At 32.9% G+C, this 24,255-nt stretch overlaps 1 protein-coding gene and 1 pseudogene across 2 annotated transcripts in view; one reads left to right on the plus strand and one right to left on the minus strand.

The window, feature by feature from the left end:
- Positions 1–24,255, minus strand: part of LOC145248807 (uncharacterized) — a 179,988-nt gene that overhangs the window by 68,845 nt on the left and 86,888 nt on the right. The window lies entirely within an intron of this gene.
- LOC145249164 (U2 spliceosomal RNA) lies at positions 23,327–23,552 on the plus strand (annotated as a pseudogene).

The following is a 24,255-nucleotide window of genomic DNA, read 5'->3' on the forward strand; positions in this document are numbered from 1 at the left end:
GCATCCCTCTGCCTGTTCTACAAGTACTTTAATGGTGAATGCTCTGACGAACTACAAGCACTTGTACCTCCTCGATGTGACTACCCGCGACAAACCAGACAAGCAACTAAGTCCCACCCCTTTACAGTAGAGATCCCTAGGTGTAAGAAAGCCTTTTACTCCAATAGTTTCTTCCCCGGAACTGCAAGTCTTTGGAACTCCCTTCCGGAATTCTGCTTTCCCATCTGTACTGATATGCAGAAGTTCAAGTATAATGTGAACAAACATCTTGCTACTCAACTCCCGTCATAATGCTTCTGCAAATTATGACCTCGATAGTAGCCCCCTACTTCAAAGTGGCACTGTGCCTTGTTTGGGGTGAAAATTGATTAAAAAAAAAAAAATTATGAAGGCCTGGAGGCCACTCTAAGATAATGTTTAGTAAGTGTTAGATAGATGGTGAGACAACAAGATCAGTTATGGCGGAACTTGAGTAGGGTTAGATTTTCTAAGAGGACGGATCAACAGGAATTTATTCACACTAGATTTTGAAGACAATCATGTTATAGTCAGCTGGAAAGCAGACACACGGTATTGCATTCCAGAGGGATGATTCTAAGAAAGAAACCCTGCTCATGGAATTTTCGTTCACCAACCTGATAGATCCTGATCTTTCATTTAAGCTTCAAACTCTGTCCCATCGACGAAATGTTGCATCACTCTGCCTGTTCTACAAGTATTTTAATAGTGAATGCTCTGACGAACTGGCATAAATACTCCCGACAAACCCGATAAGCAGCAAAGTCCCACCCCTAAACAGTAGAGACCCCCTAGGTGTAAGAAAACCTTATACTCTAAAAGTTTCTTCCACAGAATTCCTAGACTTTGGGACTCTCTTCCAGGACTCTGCTTTCCTAATTGTACTGACATGCAGAAGTTCAAGTATAATGTGAACAGACATTTTGCTGCTCATCTCCCTACATAGTATCCCTGCAACTTATATTCCCGATAGTAGCCCTCTACAAAGTGGCACTGTGCCTTGTTTGAGATTAAAATGAAATTAAAAAAAAAAAGCATAGATAGAGAGAGAGGGAGGGAGGGAGGGAGGGAAGTTGTTGACGGTTGTTGTAGTTAGGTGAGGATTTGTTGTGAACGTTTTACAGGGATGAACCATAGATTAGAGCTCAGTCGAGTAGCTACCATAAAAGTAATGATAGAGCAGAGACTGAATCGCAACAGTCCTTATGCGAGGAAGAGAAAGTATAAAACTAAAAAGTTATTTTTTGTCAATTCATAGTTTGAATCATGAATTTATTTTAATTTCTAACAATGAAAAACAAAAAAACAAAAAAAAAATAATTACTAGCATGAAATCATTATAAAGATTGATACAAAATAAAATAACCTTATTTACTTTTTACTTGAATTTTTCTACAATTTTATTTAAAATTTGAGCCAGCCCTCTTAATATTTTTTGTAAGAAAATAATTGCCTGTCTCTGTTTTATCGTTATTTTCATGGCAAGTGCTCGTCTGAGCTCCAATCTATGATCCCCCCTTGCCAAACATTCACGAGAAACACTCCTCTGGCTGTAAACACTATCAATAATTTCCCCCACTCTTTATCTGTGCTTAAACCTAAATGTAGATTCCATGAACAAAGCTTCTTTCTTAGAACTGCACACCTGTGGAACTCTCTTCTGTTTCCCTGCTTTCCAGCTGACTACAATATAGTTGTCTTCAAGTCTAATGTAAACAAGTTCTTGATGAGCCGTTCCCCTTAAATAATCCAATTTACCAAATTTACACTGCTAACGATTACTATGATATTGTCCTTTTGACCACTGTAAACTCTTAACTCTTATCCTCGAGTGGCTTCTGGGTTTTGATAAGTGGCGATTCCCTTGTAAAAAAAAAAAAAAAAAAAAAAAAAAAAAAAAAAAAAAAAGTTACATGTTGGAAAGATAATTCAATGAAGAAATCTGATAGTGTTTGGAAGTAAAAGAAAGAGGAAAAAAATAACAAAAAAAAAAGAAGGAAATAAGTTTATCAACAAAACAAAGATATAGAAAGTTATTCACCAAGGTGCACAAAGGGAACTTAAATAGGATTGTTAATCAAGGTGTGGTGGTGATTGGGACAAAGAAGGTCAATATGTTTAGAGTTAGTTTACAGTCAGCTTTAAGAGTGGCAATGGGTTTGCGCCAGTGTACGGTTGAGGATAGTTGCAAGTTGGACAGTCGAACACAAATCGTGGCTCGTAGCTAATTGAGATGAGCTAATGTCAGCTGACAAAGTCGGTCTTCATATAGAAACTAATGTTGCATGTTAGCACAGAGGGTCATTTTCCATGATAGTGTCACACACACACACACACACACACACACACACACACACACACACACACACGAGTACAACTGATATTTGCAGAATGAGTTTGTGTTTTGCTTTATTTTATTTTTATCTTTGTGAACCATGGTACACCCCTGAACAGCCACTAATGTGAGAGACGACGATGACACGGCCAAAAGAGAAGATAAAAAAGAAAAAGACTATGGAAATGGCATGGGGGAGGGCCAGAGCTTGTTGTTGGGAGGGAGCGCATGTGAAAAATGTTATCAAAAATAATAACAGTTATGATCATCATGAAAGATATTTTATTAAAAATCTATTTATAAATAAACAAGTTATCCTGTTGGATTTTCAAATTTAGACTCAACATTGCATCTGACAATATTTGGCTCTGCCTAACTAATTTGTCTTTTTTCTTTCTCCCATTTAAGCATGTGTTTTTTTTTTTACAATGTTAAAACATCTATGGCTTCAGTTTATTTAAAAAAAAAAAAAGAAAAATTAGTTAGAAGGATTGTTATGATTGTAAAAATTTTGATTAAAAAATAGTGAATTAAATAAAATAAGGGAAATAAATAAAAAAAAACTTAAAAAAAAATAATTTTTCACCCAAAACAAGGCATAGTACCACCGTTACATTTGGGACTAAATTTATAGGGATACTACTGTTGACCTTGAATCCTACCCTGCAGACTGTGACTCCTGGAGGTTCAAATTCAAGAAGTGTGTCCAGCTGAGTGAGGAGAGAAGAAATGAACAATGGGAGGAGAAGAGAGGCAGGCGCAAAGGGACAGCATCAGCAGCAGCATTGCCAGAGCCTTACTGAGAGTATCCCTGCAGGAAGTACAACAGAATCTGCCGCTCCTGTATCAGTCTGCTCAGTCACAGCAACAGCTGCCACCACTCATGACAACCTTCAGGCACGATTCTCCATCATCTATCTAAACGGAAGGACACAACAAAAAATGTAGGAAGTTGAGTAGCAAGATGTCTGTTCACATTACATTTGAACTTTTGTATGTCAGTATAGTTGGGAACCAGAGACCCGGGAGAGAATTCCAAAGTCTAGAAGTTAGGAGGAAGAAGCTATTTGGGAATAAGGTTTTCTGACATCTATGGATCTCTACAGTGTAGGGTGGGATTTTACTGTTTGTTGGGTTAGTCAAGAGGTGTTGTCAGCAGGGGTGGAGGAACAGATGAAGACATCAAGCACCGTATAAGCAAAGCCAGACATGCTTTCAGCATCTTAAGATAATCTGGAGAACAACAGCCCTCACACTCCAGAATAAAATCCGAATTTTCAACACCAATGTGAAGTCGGGTCTACTCTATGGCTCAGAAACGTAGAGAGTGATCAAGACCAACACCCACAAACTCCAGACATTCACCAACAGATGTCTCAGAAACATCCTAAAACATTAGATGGCCAGAGACTATCTCCAATGAACAACTGTGAGACAAAACCAACCAAATCATCAAAAAACGCAAATGGAACTGAATTAGCCGCACCTTGCGGAAACCTGCATCCAACATCACCAGGCGGGCCCTTGAGTGGAACCTGCAAGACAAGCGTAAAATTGGTCGCCTGAGGCAGGCATGGAAAAGAAGCATTGAGGCTGAGACCAAGCAAGGCTGCCGGAATGACATGGACCGAATTGAAGAGGACCAGCCAGAACCAGGTCCGTTGGAGGAGCATCGTTGCACCCCTATGTTCCCCAAGGAATCGAGAGGCCTAAACTAAACTAAAACAGGCACAGAGGTTGGAGTTTGGTTGCTAGTATGGAACCTATTAAGTTGGTGCCTTTTTTTTTTTTTTTTAACCCTATTTAAGAAGGTGAGACTAGTAGCAGATGCATCAGCAATACTCCATGCATGGGTGAATAGTAGCTTTGTAAAAGTACAGAATACTCTTAGGTGTGAATAATCTTCTAGCACGGTTGAGAGAGCCCACCTTCTTCACAGCAGACCAGGCAATAGCTTAAATGTATTTTTCCAATTTATGTTGCCTGTTAATGTTAAGTCTAGGAGTTTGAACGAAGTAGTTTCGACTAGTGTGTCATTAGTCATGATTTATCTCCCTTGCATTATTTGAGTTATTACTGAACATTTTTTTTTTTTTTTAGATCTCTTCGTCTCTTTACTTTAATAAAAATGTGCAACCAATGTACACTGAGCAATGTCAGCTAATTTATTCTAAATATATGTGGTGCTTGTGTAAATTGGTTATCTTTTAAACCAATGCATTTCAGGTGAAAACATTATGTAGTTACACAGCACGTTGAAATTAGTATAAATTCCAAAAATTATAAAAAATGATCCAATAGAAAGATAATTACATGTAAAAATAGACTTTATTGAATTATCGAGTTAGAAGAGTTGTGTGACCAATTCTGTATGACAAACTGAGTTATCTCCCTTGATTAAAATTTTTAAACAGATTATACAAGAACATAATTGTGAATAATTTTTCAGCTATATGTTCAAAAAAATTTAAAGCTAACATGAAGCTTTTCTCGCTCCCTCTCACTGTGCTAACGGTTATATCTCATAGGATTAGTGAATCTCTTGACAAAGGTTTCCTCTTGACATATCAAAGGCCTTCTACAAGGTATGGCATAAAGGCCTACTTCACAAAATTTCCAGCTACGGTATTACTGGTAATGTTTTCTCAATCATTAAATCATTTCTCTCCGATAGGCTCATAAGAGTAGTGGTTGATGGTCAGAAATCAGAGGCCCACAGTATGAATGCTGGAGTCCCTCAGGGGTCCATCCTGGGCCCAACTCTTTTCCTAATCTACATCAATGATCTCCCTAAACACATACTTAAATCATTCGTTGACATCTATGCTGATGACACGACCATCTACGGCAACACATCAAAGGCAGTAAATGACAAAGTTCTCTCTGATTCTCTCTCCTCTGATCTCGAGCACGTGGTTCAGTGGGGGAAGAGGTGGCTGGTTACCTTTAATGCATCTAAAACCAAGCTCCTATCTTTACATCATCAACGCTCTAATCCTCATCTAGCATCAATTGAAATGGATGGCTCTCGTCTAGGAGAAGCCCCATGTTTTGACAAGCTTCTGGGTTTGACCTTTACTTCTGATCTGAAATGGAACACGTACATCAAGTCTGTTGCCAAGGTCGCTGGAAAGATGGTGGGATCCTTCTACCGCTCAAGAAGATATCTCACTACTGATGCAATTCTCTATCTATATAAAAGCCAAGTACGCCCAAGGATGGAAAACTGCTACCATATCTGGCAGGAGCTCCTAAAAACAGCCTATCATGCCTTGACAGAGTACAAAATAGACTTCGTGGCTTAGTGGGGGATGCCCTTTTCTCTTCCCTGCAACCTCTCTCCCAAAGAAGAGACGTTGCGAGCCTATCTTTGTTTTATCGTTATTTCCATGGCAGGTGCTCGTCTGAACTCCAATCTCTAGTCCCCCCCCTGCAAATCTTTTACGAAAAACACCTGTCTAGCTGAAACCACGGTCAAAAATTTTCCCCACTCTTTATCTGTGCCTAGATCAAAACGTAGATTCCATGAACAAAGCTTCTTTCTTAGAACTGCACGCCTGTGGAACTGTTCCATCTGCTTGCTTCCCACCTGACTACAACCTGGATGTCTTCAAGTCCAACGTAAACTAATTCCTGATGAACCGCCCCCTTAAGTAGACATTTTTATTAAATCCCCACACTAACGTACTGTACATGCAATAACCCTTATCCCTGAGTGGCTTCCGGGCCTTGATAAGTGGTGATCACCTTGTAAAAAAAAAAAAAAAAAAAAAAAAAAAAAAGTTACTTTTGGATTATTATTATTTTTTTTTTTTTTTGTGCCAAAATTGTGATTTTAGTAAAATCTTGTTTTTTGATAAAATGTTTTTGTATATTCTAATTGGCGGCATAATTTAACCGATGATACCATGTTGCGCATGTGTCTCGCTTGTAAGCAGAGGTCATAGGCCGGAATAAGATTTCACATGACTGACACAACCACATGCTATTCTGCTTGACAACAATTACAAGCACCAATGTTGTTTCTATGATTTTCTCCATCTTCTATTCTGGTTGTGTCTCACATTGGTGATTAGGGGCAATAGTTCAGTAGTATAAAAAATAAAATAACAACACCTTTTGCGAGAGAGTTAAGTGGAGCAAGGTAAATTGCATGTGGATATAACTGATAGTTAATGAACAGCATTTATCATCATATTTGTTACCATATTTATCATCATATTTGGTTTAATGTTTTATATGCTAACATGTGTTGCACAGCTTTAAGAAATTGACTTACAAACTAACCTATCTCTGACCAGGTCTTTATTCATACTTCTTTCAAGTTCATTCCTATCACTTTGTTGCATGTTTTCCTTGGCCTTCATCTGTGAACTGAACCTGCTAACTCAACTGTTCTAGTAATTGTCTGTATTTTTTAGATGAGGTGTTTTCAATTTGATTAGAGATTGTCGGACCTGACTTCCTCATCTTGGTTGTTATTGTCACGTTTCGGCCGTTTTGCCCTCCGGCCTTCGTCAGGTGTTTTGTATCGAACTGGGGAACCGTTTGTTAGGAGTCTCGAACCCAACCCTTTATTATTATTACGGGAGTACCGTGTTCGGACTCCAGCTAGGCTCTGGGACATAGTTACTGATTCTCTGTTTTGAATGTTACTTTTTTCACTGCCTTCGTTCAGGATTGAACTTAGCACCTTTGGGTAACTGTAAACTTTGATACAATGTCACTAGGACATATGGCCGAGTGGTCCCAGACGTTGTATCAAAGTTTACAGTTACCCAAAGGTGCTGAGTTCAATCCTGAACGAAGGCAGTGAAAACTACAGTGAAATACAAAACACCTAACGAAGGCTGGAGGGCAAAACGGCCGAAACGTTGTGACAATAACAACCAAGATGAGGAAGTCAGTCCGACAATCTCAATCAACTGTTCTAGATCTACTGACTCAAGAATTCATAATTTCATTCAATGTGACCATACCATCAAAATCTCCTGTTTGCACACATCGCCCTATACTGTCAAGATTTAATCTTCCTTTGAGCTCATTAGAACTAAGCTTGTCTTTAAGATTCAAATTACACATATTTCATATCATTCTCAGATCATTTCTCTCCGTGGAACTAAGACTCAAGATGAGAAACAATAGTCTGAAGAATACAAATAATGTTGCATCACTTTGCCTGTTTTACAAATATTTTAATGGAATGTGTTCTGATGAACTCGTTTCACTTGTACCCCCTCGATGTACATATCCCTGCCAAACCCGCTTAGCAATAAGATCTCACCCCTTCACTGTTGTTGTCCCTAAATGCCAGAAAGCGTTCTCTTCTAATGGTTTCTTCCCTCGAACAGCTGGACTTTGGAATTCCCTTCCTGTTGCCTGCTTCCCTGGCTGTACTAATATACAGAAATTTATATGTAAAAAACAAATATTTTGTTAATCTTTCCTAGATATCGCCCCAAATAATAGCCCGTCCAAGTGGCGATATGCTTTAGTAAGGAGGTGAACATGAGTAGAAAAAAAAAAAAAATCCTCTTCTAAAACGTTGAGAACTATAAAAAAAATTACACTGTCTATTGCCTAATGTTTAGACTGATTTGATCTAATAATTATTGATTCCATTATGATTGATTTTTATTTACCTCATTACATTTCGAAGGATTTTTTGTTTTACAAAAAAAAAAAAAAAAAATGATCTTGCTCACAAGGATGAGTCCAAAATTATTGGACGAACCTTTCCCCACACAAATTGGTTTTAAGTGGATCGTGCACAACATATTCCACTCTCTGCATAAAGTATGTAATGATTGTTCATGGTTACAAATGTTACATCAAAGTTTTCATTCTTCTAAACTAGTTGTCTCACACACAACTTGGAATGGACAGATAAATCGAGTGGTAAAAATTACAGAATATTTAACACTCGAAAAAAAAAAAAAAAAAAAAAAAAAACACAAATTCATATCAAACACGTTAAAATTGAAATCTCTATCAAACCTGCTACTTTTTTTTTTTTTTTTTTGAAACAATTTATAACAATTATTTTTTATTGTTTAAAAATATCTTACAAATCGTTTCCACACGTTAAATAGATCAAATAATTATTGCAGATAATTTTCATATACAACAAGATGACATTACATTTCGAAGGGTCTTTTTTTTTTTTTCTTTTTTACTTGTTTGAAGCATTTTTAGTTGTACACTGAAAATTGACTTCTGGATAAATAGCGCACACAAGATTTTTTTAAAAAATTTATCACAAAATTTGAACAATCATAATTTGCTGGCTAATTGAGCTACGATAATAAATTTGGTATCATTATATTTTGCAAAGACCTATATGATCACATTAAATGTTTTTTTGTAGATATAATGAAAATAAAATTTTGGTTTTGGACTTTTAACATGGAAAATCCGTTTTGATTCCTGACATTTTATTGTCTGTGAGAAATTTAGTACAAAAAGTCAAAATGGTATTAAGGAAAAGAATGAATTTAGAATGCAAAAAAATCTGTTATTAAAGATAAATATATAAAAAACGAAAAATCTATTTTTCTAACTCGTAACCTTTACCTGGCACAAATTAATCCTATTAGAATTTGTTTATCTTTTGTGGTGTTAATCTTTGTATTTGTATAAAAATCCTGAAAATGCCATGTTCTTAAGATAAGGTCATACTCTCACAACATACATACCTCTGACAAATCTATTTAGCAAAAAAATCACACCCCTTTACTGTGAAGGTCCCTGGATGCGGAAAAACCTTATACTCTAATAGTTTCTTCCCTTGGACTGTTAGACTTTGGAATTCCCTCCCTGCTTTCCTAACTGTACTAACATGTAAAAGTTTAAAGGTAATGTAAATCAAAATTTTGCTTGTCTCCTCATAGTAGCCTCTTACATCTAAGTAGCAATATGCCTTGTTTGGGGTATAAAAGAGTATTATATATATATATATATATATATATATATATATATACTCTTATTATTTACCATTTAATTACCATTTATACTATATTATATATATATATATATACTCTTATTTACTATTTAATTACCATTTATAATATATATATATATATATATATATATATATATATACGCTTTTATTATTTACCATTTAATTACCATTTATACTATATATATATATATACTCTTTTATTATTTACCATTTAATTACCATTTATACTATATATATATTATATATATATATACTCTTTTTTATTTACCATTTAATTACCATTTATACTATATATATATATATATATATATACTCTTTTTTATTTACCATTTAATTACCATTTATAATATATATATATATATATATATATATACGCTTTTATTATTTACCATTTAATTACCATTTATAATATATATATATATATATATATATACTCTTTTATTATTTACCATTTAATTACCATTTATACTATATATATATATATATATATATATATATATATATATATATATATATATATATGTACTCTTTTATTTACCATTTAATTACCATTTATATTATAGATATATATATATATATATATATATAGTAGAACCCCGGGATATGGCATTAACAATTAGTAACAAAATACAGTACAGTATATAATACACATGTATATAATCAAATAACATAAATAATACTGTAAGGTGAGGCAAATACCGTAACCAGGGGCTGGAAAAACATTGTATTTCACATTGTCAGCTGGGGCAAAAAACAACAAACAAAAAACAAAATCGTATTCTAAGCCACCGTATCTCAGGGTTCTACTGTATATATATAACAACAAAAAAAACAATGGGAAATTTAGAAAATTACTCTGGAGTATTTTTGCTTACATTTTTAGAATATGAATATTCCTAATATTAAGTTGTGATTTGGCTTTCAAGCGCACTTGATGTGTATTTTATTTTATTCAAATTAAATCAACGGTTTTATATGGAATTCACACTTGACGCTATTCTCACGTTGCCTAATCATTGTTCCAAGATTTCAAAATACAACCGATAAGATACAATGCGCGGCTCTTTACAAACAAACATTTTTTTCTCCAACTTTACAACATGGAGAGAAAGAAGAAAAGGAAAAAAAAAAACAACATACTGAGGATGGAGTATAGCTCCGAAATATATTTATGTTATAAATTTCAAACAAGTAAAATATTTGTTTATTTTCCTAATATTAAGTTGTGATTTGGCTTTCAAGCGCACTTGATGCATATTTTATTTCATATAAATACTAGCAAAAGTACCCGTCGTTGACTGGGTTCAAAAACAGCCTACAGAAAATGGGCTCTGATTTATGAAAGTATGATAGGTTATGAAAAGGAAGGGTTGTAAAGAGATAGCTTCGAATTTGGGGGTATCAAAACCAAAGTAAAATATGATGAAAGTAAAAATAAAATAGATAAACCCCATAATTTATTATACCATACCTGTTCATACTGAAACACTTATCACAATATTCTGTGGATCTATATTAAAAAACCTTGTGAAACTTATTGACATATTTCCATTCTATGGAGGTCAGGTGCGAACAAACACCCCATAATTTTATTATACCATATTTCTTCAAACTGAAACATAATTATCCAAGTATTCTTATGCAGATAGATATGAAAAGTCTTTATTAAAGTTTGTGCCTATTTCCATTCTATGGAGGCCAGGCGCGAACGCAGACCCCACAATTTTATTATACCATCCCTATTTAAGTTAAAACATACTTATCAAAGTATTATTATGTACATCTATATCAAAAACATTTGTAAACGTTTTTTAATTTTTTATTTCCATACTTTGTGGACCAGACGCATACACAGACCCCACAATTTTAATGAATCATTACGCCAGATCAAACATACCCATTCCTGTGTCTCGATACATCTTCTATCATTATATGTAATCAGTTTTCTATAATAGTCAACCATATAAGAGCCTATTCGTGACCAGACACACACACAGACGTTCAGCTTTATATTATAGATATGAAATGCTAAAATTTAAATTACCGAAATACTTTGAAGTTTTTAAATTTTATTTAAAACTTAGCATATTTTTTTTACCAAATTCTTTTTTTTTTTTAATAGAATTATTTAAGGGATAAGCTAAGGGCAATAAGTGCAGTGCATGTCATATTTTTGGTTTAATTTATCCCCCAAAATTTTAAAACTTAAATTTATTCATTAGAATTTTCTTTTTAATTAACTATTTTAAATTAATTTATTGGATTTTATTTTTCCAAGTTTACAAATCACACTTATTCATTCACACACACACACACACACACACACACACACACACACACACACACACACACACACACACACACACACGATACTTGATCAAATAATTAATAGAGAACACAATGCAACAAACGCTATTTTTTATTAATTTTATTTAAACACACACAAAAAAAAAAAACTTCACAAAACTGACTTGTTAAAGTTTTCATTGGGTGGATGGGATGAAGGGAGGCAAATTACAGATGGATAAAAACATAAAATTCAAGAATCAGATCTGCAGTTAAACTTACATAGAAAATCTCTTATTCACCATCTCATCCAGACCTTTGTTCTAGAAAATGAGATGACATTTAAAAAAAAAAAAAAAAAGCACTTCTTTAAAAGTCTCAAAATGATCTCTTTCAGATCACACAAGAGGTATGTCCATTTCAGCTGAGTGACCAACTATTCAGTTGGTTTTTATGTCCAGCGTGCATACCAATGGCCTTCATCCGTTGAATTGGCTTCCCTTGAAGAAACAAGTGTCAAAGTATATGAAATTCACAAGCGTCCCGAGTCACACGTATATCCTGATCAGAGGAAATAACAACATTCGACTTTTTTGCAGTTCTTGTAAAGAGGCGTCAACATCCTCCTACATAGCATTTGGTATTCCCAAATAGTCACTCATCTGATACTGACCAGACTCACCATTTCTTAACTTTGATAATCTAACAAGAACCGGTGAGTCATTCTCAAATGCTCGTGTGTGGTCCAAATATGACTGCCATTTTGATGCGTTTATACATATGAATAAAACAGAAAAGTCAGTTGTGGACTTTGCTTGTCGAAAAGATGTTTTGATTTACCCAGGCTCAGAATACAGTAAGAATTTAAGTGGTCGAATGTCTATTTTTGAAATGTTTTAAATTTTTTTTTAAATTCTATACCCACTTAAAACAAAGGAGTGCCACTTGGATGTAAGGGGTTACTATTTGGGACCATATCTACAGGGACACTATGTAGGGAATTGAGCAGTGAGATGTCTGTTCACATTACACTTGAACTGCATATCAGATCAGTACAGTTAGGAAAGCAGGAAAACAAGGAAGGAATTCCAAAGATTAGCAGTTCAAGGGAAGAAACTATTAGAGTAAGTTTTCCAGCATCTAGGAATCTGTACAGTGAAGGGGTGAGATTCAGCTGCTTGTCAGGTTAGTTAGAGGTATTTACACTGAGGTGGGGAGGTGTACAGGTGCTACAAGTTTGTCAGAGTATGCACCATTAAAATACTTGCAAAACAGGCACAGGGATGCAACATTTTGGTGATGGGATAGGGGTTGGAGTTTGGTTGATAGTGTGGGACTTATTAGGTTGGAGACTCTTTTTTTCCGACCCTATTTAATAGGGAGCGACTAGTGGTGAATGCACAAGCCCAGATGTGGAAACGATACTCATGCACGGCGGATGGTAGCTTTGTAGAAATATAGGATACTCAGATGTGAGTAATTTTTGTTGTTTTGTATTCGGTAGGAAGTGACTGCAAGTTCATCATTTGTCAAGAAATCAAGTATCATTTGAACTTCGAAAAAAAAAAAAAAAAATGATTACATGTTTTCAAACTTAGAGTCAATTATATTTGGACAGATAATTCCTTTGTTATAGCACTGACTAAGAACGTATAATTGACACTACGACCTACGTTGAAATCAAGCACTGAATTGGGATGAAGGCAACAGGCGGACAATCAGAACCTGTGCAGTGACCACAAAACACAAGTTTGCAACTGAACCACAAGCTAAAAATTGAACAAATGTGTTGAAACATTTTTATTTAATCATTTGAAAATTTTGTGCTTAATCAACAGTAATTTGAATTTCTAAAGATTTTATTTATTTTTTTTAGCAGGCCAGAGAATATACATGGGATATAAATCTCAACAATGAATAAAAAATTTTTTTTTTTTTTAAATAGATATGAACGCTGTAGATATATATGCTTAGGAAATTGTTTCAAAATAAAATGTATAGTCACTTAGAGTATATCAGATGACATCTAACATATAAAGTTATCTTGTCTGATATTAAAAGTTCAAAATGCCAATTTTCATTAGTTTTTTGTTGTATTTTGTTATTAGCAATATAATAACGTATTTGGCTACAATTTATTTATTAAATTAAGTCCAGACAACTAATAATATGAAAAGAAATAAATAAAAGAATTATCTTTTTTATAACTAAAATGTAATTTGTTTTTCAAATTTAACAAAATAAAAAAGTTTTTTAAATCGATTTGGGCATCGGAAAATAGGTACATTTTTTTTTTGATTCCGATACCCCAAAAGTTCTGATTTTTCTGAGCCTCGAGTAATCACTCCAGCCCTAATTGCTAATGTATGTTAATAGATTCTAAAATTTTATATGTTCCCACATGGGAATGTTGTCAGGTTTAAACGTTTGACAAATAGGCTGTTTCATTCAGATTGTTGTTTTTAAATCATAAACAAGCGAGTGAAGAGATTGCGACACTCACGTTGACTCACCGGTTTGCATTAGATCGCCAAAGTTAATCAACGTTAAGCATGATCAGTACTAAATGGCTGACCATTTGGGAGTTCCAAGTGCTGTATGTGCTCTCCGCTTATCTCGGCATTGTTTTCAGTCATCTCGCATTTCTCCTTGCCACTGAACTCAAGCAGTGCCGATTCAGCAGAGGTGTGGTTGGTGATTGCACAACCCTTGCCTCAAAATTACACACACAGCTAACCTTACAGGGGGTATCCATTGTCTCTTGAGACTTAACAACGGAGGCATCAAATAGAGGGCATTAAATTAGTTCCTTTCTCTGTGGTTGGTCACCGATCTACATAATAGGGCTCGATTTGACCCACATGCTGACACTTCAATAAGAGACAAGTGGTTTGTAACACAGGCTTTGTGATTGCATACAATGTGTGTGTGCTGCTGCTGCTGATATTCTATCTTTTTCTCTCCAACCATCCCCATAATTGAATAAAGAAAAGAACAGGATCTTTCAATATTTTTTTTTATTTAATTGTTTTTTCTTCAGTTAGTTTTCAGTGATCAGGGAGCTCCTGGAGCTAACACTAAATTTCATTATGATTTGAATTTATATGCAAGGGCTATTTAAAGAATAAATGCTGTTTCCTTTAGGGCTGCTATCTGTAATTCGCTAAAGCTTGGTCTTTCAGGGATTGTCTCCAAGTATTTAAGATTTTTTTTTTTTTTTCATTAGGCCAGTTGCTAAATTGTGCATGCATGTGTGTTTAAAAACTGATAGTGTTGTTTCAGTGTGTCAGAACAAATAACTATAGAGAATATGCATAGGAGAAATCTTGATTATTGTTCAAAATTCAACCTAATTAAAAAAACAAAAATACAGAAAAAAATCTTTACGATGTATACACCTGTTACACAATCAAACTATCATATTCCAAAAATCACATCAATTGATTAAGTAATCTATATATATAAAAGCGAAAATGTGTGCATATATGTTCGCTTTTTGTGTATGTTCATGAAAGGCTTTTTTCAGAGAAGTGCTCGGTTGGCTCACAACTTCTTAAAACTTTTTATATCACATATAAATCATAATATCTCCGAGTTAACAATGGATCTCGCCTGTCTATTTAATTTGCTTCACTTCGGGAAGATAAATATTCAACAGTTTTCACTCGCCGCATGTGGATTAGGCTTTTTCCTATAATAAAAGCGACACTAATTCTGGCGGTATTTTTCCGGTCGCCATCGGCGGAAATGTCCGAAAGCAATCAGCTTTGATCAATGTGGAAATCTTTTTTATTTTTTCAAATTTTTGATTGAAAAATGTAAATTTTGACGACAATAAACTATATAAATTTGATCAATGTGGAAATATTTTCCTTATATCAGACAATTGCTATTCAAATTGGACAAGGGGAGCTGCCCCCCCCCCCCTTCAACATCTTGGGAAAATAAAAACCCAGCAGTCAAAGTTGACCTCATCAAGACATTAAAACGTGCACCTTCTAAGTAATTAAATAAATTCAAATGTGTTTCCGTTAGTATGTTGCAGTGGCCCAATGGTTAACATCGCATGTTTTTTTTTTACACTTTAATTTCCAATTTTGCCTCAAGGGTTCGGGTTCATACTCACTTACCAAAACTTTTTTTTTAAATTTTACCCCACGGAGTTTTGATTTACCTCCAAACACCCGGGCAATGCTGGTACCCCCCCCCCTAGTCTATAATATAAATCTCACCTGTCTGTTTAAATGTATGTATGTATGTCTGCCTAAAACTTTCGACAAAGGCGACAGATTTTCATGAGATCGGTATCATTTTGAAGCTTAACCCTTCGGACAACAAATATCGAAAAATTTACTAAAAACAGTAATTCCTTCACCCTTAACTGGGCACTTTTCTACAGGAAGGGTCGTTTTTTTCGCTGACACTTTTTGCAAGTCATTCAAACCTTGCGTCACATAAAAGGCGTTATTTCGACCGCCTGCAACATCACAACCGCAGTAGGCACATCAATAAGACTCTTTTTCTTCCGCCGCGTTACAGGTTCAAGCTTGAAAAAGTCATTCAAACCTTGCGTCACATAAAAGGCGTTATTTCGACCGCCTGCAACATCACAACTGCAGAAGGCACATCAATAAGACTCTTTTTCTTCCGCCGCGTTACAGGTTCAAGCTTGAAAAAGTCATTCAAACCTTGCGTCACATAAAAGGCGTTATTTCGACCGCCTGCAACATCACAACTGCAGAAGGCACATCAATAAGACTCTTTTTCTTCCGCCGCGTTACAGGTTCAAGCTTGAAAAAGTCATTCAAACCTTGCGTCACATAAAAGGCGTTATTTCGACCGCCTGCAACATCACAACTGCAGAAGGCACATCAATAAGACTCTTTTTCTTCCGCCGCGTTACAGGTTCAAGCTTGAAAAAGTCATTCAAACCTTGCGTCACATAAAAGGCGTTATTTCGACCGCCTGCAACATCACAACTGCAGAAGGCACATCAATAAGACTCTTTTTCTTCCGCCGCGTTACAGGTTCAAGCTTGAAAAAGTCATTCAAACCTTGCGTCACATAAAAGGCGTTATTTCGACCGCCTGCAACATCACAACCGCAGTAGGCACATCAATAAGACTCTTTTTCTTCCGCCGCGTTACAGGTTCAAGCTTGCTTACTACTGCTACTCCCCCCCCCCCCACACACACTTTTTTCTCAACAAACACCCTTACACACACCACTTTTTCTTTCTGCCTTCGCATCACGGGTTCAAACCTGTCTACTACAATTTTTTTCTTTTTTGTTTTTTTTTTTTGCTCAACACACACCTCCAAACAATCGGGCAATGCCGGGCCCCAGGCTAGTTTATTTTTATAAAATAGAAAATCATTTTTAGGTTTTTAGTGATTTTAATACTGAATTGTATTATTACAAAGCCGATTTTGATCTACGGCCATTCGAATTGAGTTGTCTCCCTTTATTTAAAACAACACGATGGATCAAAACAAACTCCTGCTTTGTCATAAATTTAGATTTTTTTTAGTTAAAAAAAAACTACTTGATCAATTTATGTAAGTTTTGGAATATAACATTTTCATTTGGCAACAAATATGTACATCATAAAGATTTTTCTGTATTTTTGTTTTAATTAGGTTGCATTCTGGACAAACACCAAACTTTTGGTCAGTCCGATGATGACTGACCAAATAAAAATTGGTCAGTCATCTCATAAGATGTATAGCAATAACATACTGAATTTTCAAACGTCTACAGCAATTTTAAATGCCTTTACAAAAAGTCTGGAAACTTATTGAACACACCTTGTAGAACCAAGTAAAGAAAAACAACCCTAACTTGATAAAAGTTAATGCAGGTTTGCGGGTATCAATTTCAGATAATCTTAAATGAATTTCACAGGTCGACACAATTCGATTGTGATTAGAAAATCTATCATGAATTTATACGCAAAGGTATTCCACCAACTTCACAATATTTTATAGCGAGCAAGACTAGAATTCAGTAACAAATGATAAAATAAAAAATTAAACATCTAATTACACTTTCTATACATACGGCATGATTACATTAACACAGAAGTTCTCATTGGATTATTGAAGTTAAGCAGCAATGAGCCTAGTCAGTACCAGATGGGTAACCATTTTGGAATACTAAGCTGTATGTACTGTGTCGAGACATAGAAATTTCCTGGTTTATATCTGAGAGTGCATTTAAGACCATGCACTTTCAGTCTTCGTTAAGACATGCATCTAAGAGATATAAAATCTGAGGTCTAGTGTCTGCTTTGTCTATGGTAATCAATTGCACTGACTGAAATTAGTGTGGTTGGCTCTACACAAAACTTTCATGAATATAAACAAATCATCTGTGTAGATTTGGAATATAAACAAATCATCTGTGTAGATTTGGAACAACTTAATTGTTGTGTCAATCTCATACATGGAAATCGACAGGAGAATCCATTATATATATATATATATATATATATATATATATATATATATATATATATATATATATATATATATAGGTAGCAAGTCATTATTGAACACGACAAAGTTATTCTTTTTTCCAATTTTTCTGGATATCTTTTCCATAGCGGCCTTTTTTTTTTTATTTCAGCTGGCTTATTGTATAAAATGGTGCCCAAAAGTTGTTGTTCAGCCATAGTCTTCTCAAGCGCTTTCTATTGGTGTGTCCCGTCTGATTATCATCAGGTGTGATTGTTGTTGTTGTCATTTTCTTTTCCTTTGAGGCTTGGTGTACTTATAGTTTAAAAAAATTTTTTTTTTTTTTATTGGTCATAAAGGTGGGTGCAGGATGGTTAGGGGCGAATTATTTATATATATATATATATATATATATATATATATATATATATATATAAATGTAACTCTTGGTTCGTTCGCAATTAAAAGTTTAAAAAACCACTGGACGGATGGCTTCCACGTTTTGGTATAATACGTTTACTATATCCATGTGTGTTTTTATATATTTCTTTTTAATTATAACATTATACTTAATTTTTCTATGATAAATAGGCGTTTTTCTTTGTACTGATACACCATTTTTTTTTTATTTAGGGACAATTATTTATTACCGCTCCCTGTCACGTGACCAGTGTTACAATTTAGCGGTTTTCCTGCTAGATCTGGAGATTTCGTTTGCAATCTAGCGGGGAATTCTAGAAAATCTGGAGATATTTGGCACCCACACATCCTCAATTTTAGATTAAAAAATAAAGAAAAGCGCTTGAAAATACTTTAAAACATAAAATAAACTCATTCAAGTAAGTAAAAAAAAGTAGCATTTATTGCCTTTGGTAACAATTATTTATTGATTATTTGTTTTGTTTTTCACCTTTTTTCGGCTAAACATTCTTAAATCTCACTATAAAATCTATTTTTCCAAGTACATTTTAGGTGGGGGGGGGGCATTCCAACCTCCGAAGTTGAGTTTAAAATACGATCCAAGCAACCCTGCTTTATTTAGAAGTATTTAATCGAAAATTGTAAAAAGCAAGAAACAACAGTAAAAAAAACAACAAAAAAACTTATACCAATACAGTATAATTTAATTATCTACCAACCTAAATACTTTTAATATGCTAAAACAAAGATTTTTTGTTTTTTATTTTTCTAATTTCAATGTTGCACCATTATTGTGATGTTTAATTTGCAGTATATTTCAATTTAACTTTTATTATAAAAAGTTTGAGTTTATGATTTGTTTCCTACAAAAAAAAATACCCTCTCTGAAAAAAACAGGCAAAACTAGCTGATAAAATATGTAAGCCTTCTGGGGAGCTAACCGCTTCAATATAATTCCAGAAACATATAGTGAGAAAACACGGAACATTTTATATATTGAATATACTATGTTTATGATTTTTTTATGGTAGGAAGTTAAAATATGGAGTTGGGGGGGGGGGGATTAGCGATTTTTGAAAATTTCAGACGATAAAAGTTAAAAATCTAGCGATTTTCTGGAGACTTCTTTCTCCTGATCTCGCGGGTTTTTTTGAATCTCAGTTGCCAACATTGCATCACTAAAAAAACACTACAGGCTTAATGTAAACAGAATGTGTTTACAATATCGGTAAATTTTCAATGGGTTTAATCACATGATTATTGATAATGTAACCATGTGATTGAAATTTAATTTAAATTAACCACACGTGGTCGCTTTGCTATCAAATATTCATCGAAAAATGGTAGGTACACACAAAATGAATGCCGACGCTCAAAGTGTATAAACATTTTTACTCCTCCCTTTACTTAAAAATTCACCAAAAATCAGGAAATTAACGAATTTTAATGAAAATTGCAGTATTTTTCAAATAATGATCGCAGAATATAATGAACTGATTATTTTTACTTAACTCTTAGTGAAAATGTTTTATTTTGTTTAAACAAAAAATACCTTTACTAAAGTTATGGTTTTCAGTAGTAAATAAAAAACGCAAGAATTTATTTTTGCTTTTTTTAAATAAATAAAGCATCGTAATTTGTAACAATAAAAAATTATTTTTACAGTAACATTACGAAAAAAGCCCCTAAAGTCTGTATTAATGAATTCGATATAACTCGAAGAAAAATGAATTCTCGCATACTATTCAGGAAATTAAAGATTCAATTAGATTCCTATTTCAGTCACCTAAATTATTTAGGGTGAAATGAGTTTAGGAATTTATAGCCAAACCTAAATATTTTTTTTTTTTTTTGCTTAAAAAAAATAGCATTAATACAGTAAGTTAGGTAAAATTTGCATAGAATGCTCTGCTTTACGGTTGTAAAAATGGAACGGAAATTTGAATTTCGTTCCCTTTTAAATTTGGTACATTTTTACATTACGTCCAACTCATCGTTCACATTCGACGTGTCAACTTTTATAGCTTTTTGGGTATTCTGGCAAGGTTAGGGGTGTCTATTCCGAAAGCCGTTCTTAACATGGGTAGATTGGTAGGTTTGTCAGAAATTTCGTGAAAAATAGTGAATAATTCCACCCCGTCTTTCCAAGCTTATAACTCCTCGAACAATCTAACTCAAGCCCTAATTTTTTTTTTCCAATTAAAGGAGCAAGGACCAAGGTTTCATTAAAACAAAAAACAAAAAAACAAACATGTTTTTAAAAAAAAAAAGGTTTTAAACTTTGGACTTTACAGGTAAATTTCTAAAAAACACTACTTTTTTTCGTTTTAAATTTGAATATATTATTTATTGACCTTTTCTCTTCAATTTGTGATATATAACACTTTGGTGAATAAATTATTTACTTCTTAATAGACATTTCAAAATGGGAGGCGTGAATTATTCTACCCCCTGTCTTTCCAAGCTTATAACTACTCGAAAAATGTAATTCAAGCCCTAATTTTGTTTTCAATTAAAGGAGCAAGGACCAAGGTTTCATAAAAAAAAAACAAAAGAAAAAACAAATAACGTGGTTTAAAAAAAAAAGGTTTTAAACTTCGAACTTTACAGGTAAATTTCTAAAAAACACTACTTTTTTGTTTTAAATTTGAATATATTACTTATTGACCTTTTCTCTTCAATTTGTGATATATAAAACTTTGGTGAGTAAATTAATTATTTACTTTTTACTAGACACTTGAAAATGGGGGGGCGTGAATTAAAAAAAAAAACGTTTGTCTAAAATATTATATTCGGTTTATTGGAAAGAGCATAAAATTTCACATTGACCCTGAAAATATCGTAAAAATAGAATCAATAGAAAAATTTGGATAGATTTTTAAAGTTTAAAAATTAAAAAATATTGAGTTCGTAAAATTCATTACTGTTTTCAAAAAAATAAAAAAATATATTTCTATTACTTTTAAAACAACTTTAATAGTTTATTTTGGAAGTATAATCCATAAAGAAAATAAACAACCCACTTTTAAAAGAGAAATTACAAGATTTTTATATTTTATTCGCAGTTTCATGATAGGGGTGTCAAAAATTCCTACAAAAATTCTGATACATCTACTAGATTGGAGTGTTTATTCGTTGTAAACGTACCCGACAACCTATAAATGTCGACATTTCCAATGTGAATGGTAAGCTGGACTTATGTAAAAAAATAACAAAAATATATACCAAACTGACTTTTTCGTTTAAAAATGGAATTATTTCCCTTTCGTTATTAACTTTTTTTTTTTTTTAAATTTTTTTTTTAAATAAATATTTTGTGTTTTATATACATAAAGTACAATTGTTGAATGTTACTGTTTTGATTATATTCGTTTGGGGGGGGCACAATTAAAAAATTAAGAAAGATTAAAACGAAGCGAAATTTAAGTTTCCGTTTCATTTTTGCAACAACTGTAAAACAGCGCATACTCAGCAAGTTTTATCGTAATTTATAAGCATAATATTGAAACACTAAATCAACATTTTATTTATTTTTTTTGCATAATTAACGATGGAAGTATTTTTCTGTTTATTTTCTTAACATCTTTTAAAAAAAAAAATAATAATTTGTACATTCTCTTGAAAAAAAGAATCAAACTTTTCGCTACTTTCACATGTGTTCCATTTTAACAAACTGAGCCACAGCAACACGTGGCCGGATACAGCTAGTGTGTGTGTGTGTATGTATATATATATATATATATATATATATATATATACATACACACTTATTGAAAAATAAAAGAGTGAAGATCAAAATTATTTATATATTCATCAACGTTTCATCTATTTGAAGAAATTCTCAAGATGATTGATTTGAAGAAATGAAATACAAGTATAATATTTTAAACTATTTGGTGCGTTTGTGATGTGAAAAGAATATTTTTGTTCTTTTTATGCATAAAACCATTGCAGTTAGAATTCACAATATATAATGCATTCATGACATGGAGAGAGTAATTTTTGTTTTTCAAATGATTTATAGTCGTTAGATATCCTAAAAATGTTGTGCAATTTTAATGTGAAATTAATGTTTTAGCTTTTTTTTTTTTTTTTTGCTAACGGGCCATAGTCATTTGAATTCAATATGTGTGATGTGTTTATGAAATGTAATGAGTTTCTTTTTTGTTTGATTTAAAAAAAAATTTTATTATCAATACTAGCAGGCCACTCGACGTTGCCCGATATAAAGATCCACTTAAATATGATATTTTAATTCATGCAGATTACGTATTTTTATAGAGGCAATTTTCTAGTGATTATGCATACACACACACATTATATATATATATATATATATATATATATATATATATATAGGTTATGCAAAAAATGAATGGCTGACTGGGTAGGGGACATGGTTTCGAACACCGGCTAATCATAATATTTTTAAAAAATTTTGGTTACTTTCTGATTATGTTTGAAAAATTATAGCTTAAAGTTAATTTCTCAAAGAAAAAATAACGTGTAAAATAAAAAATACATGGAATAATTTTATCTCAAATTGGAAAAACTATGTTTCACATAAAAATTCATTATGACAAAGATTGTTTTTACATTTTTCTGGCAACAGAAATATAAGTTTTCTTGAATTATTTCCAAGGGAAATATTAAGTTAAAGTCTTAAGATAATGAATTAATGCAATAAATGTATTTAACTAATAATTATCCAAAAATTTGGCAGTGGTAGCAACAAAGTTTGATAATCATGTCAAAAAAAAATCATGGTGGCAAAATTCAAACAAGTATGGATGCGCATAAAAAACAATTTATTTCAAGTGTTAAAAGGTCAATTAAATTCACTAAGTTACAATGACAATCTTGGCCTTTTGGTCAAGATCAAAGTGTAGTATCTGTTCTTCAGATGCTGCACTTCCATTTCTTGTTCTCTTTCGGTGGAGGAGAAATCCTTCACGACTGAGACAATTTTTATTTTTGTACCTTTTCTCCACGTTAAAAAACGACCCTGGTGTCTAACTCTGTCCCGTGGGGAGGCATAGTAAATAGGTACAATGACAATTTATTCATTAAAAATGTTCAATCTATATAATTATAAAACTCAAATGACCTTGTAACGGGTGTTGTAACCCAACATCTGGTTGAGCATGCATACACAAACATAAACCCAGCGTAAATAATCAACTTGACAATACAACATATTGTTTTACTGTGTATGTTTTCAGCATCCCAATTGCTTTTTTTTTCACATTTAAATTATCCAAATAAACAATTGTTAATACTTTCTGATTTTTTTTTACATTGTTCATTTCTGCATTGTCTTAATTAGTTTTATTGACCTTATTATTAACATATAAATTAAATATTTGACCCAATGGGTCATGAATACTTGTTTAAAATAAATGAAAATATTAGAATCTTACATATAAAGATTATGCTAAGAACGTAACCGTAAAAAAAAAAGTAGAAATATTTTTTGCAGTTATAATTTTTTTGTGTGAAAATATTAAATAAACAATGCTTAATTCAATGATAATTTCAGTAGTTCGAGAAATCAATTTTTCTTTGAGTTATATCGATTTTGTTAATATGAACTTTAGAGGCTTTTTTCCTTATGTTACTGTAAAAATTAAATATATATATTTTTTTAATTGTTATAATTTACGATGCTTCATTTTCATAAAAAACAAAAAACAAAATAAATTCATGCATTTTTTTTACTGCTGAAAACCATAACTTTAGTAAAGGAATTTTTTGGTTTAAAAAAATAATACATTTTCACT

This window comes from Euprymna scolopes, chromosome 27, assembly GCF_053919585.1.
Source record: "Euprymna scolopes isolate OS-2025 chromosome 27, ASM5391958v1, whole genome shotgun sequence".
NCBI classification, from domain to species: domain Eukaryota; kingdom Metazoa; phylum Mollusca; class Cephalopoda; order Sepiida; family Sepiolidae; genus Euprymna; species Euprymna scolopes.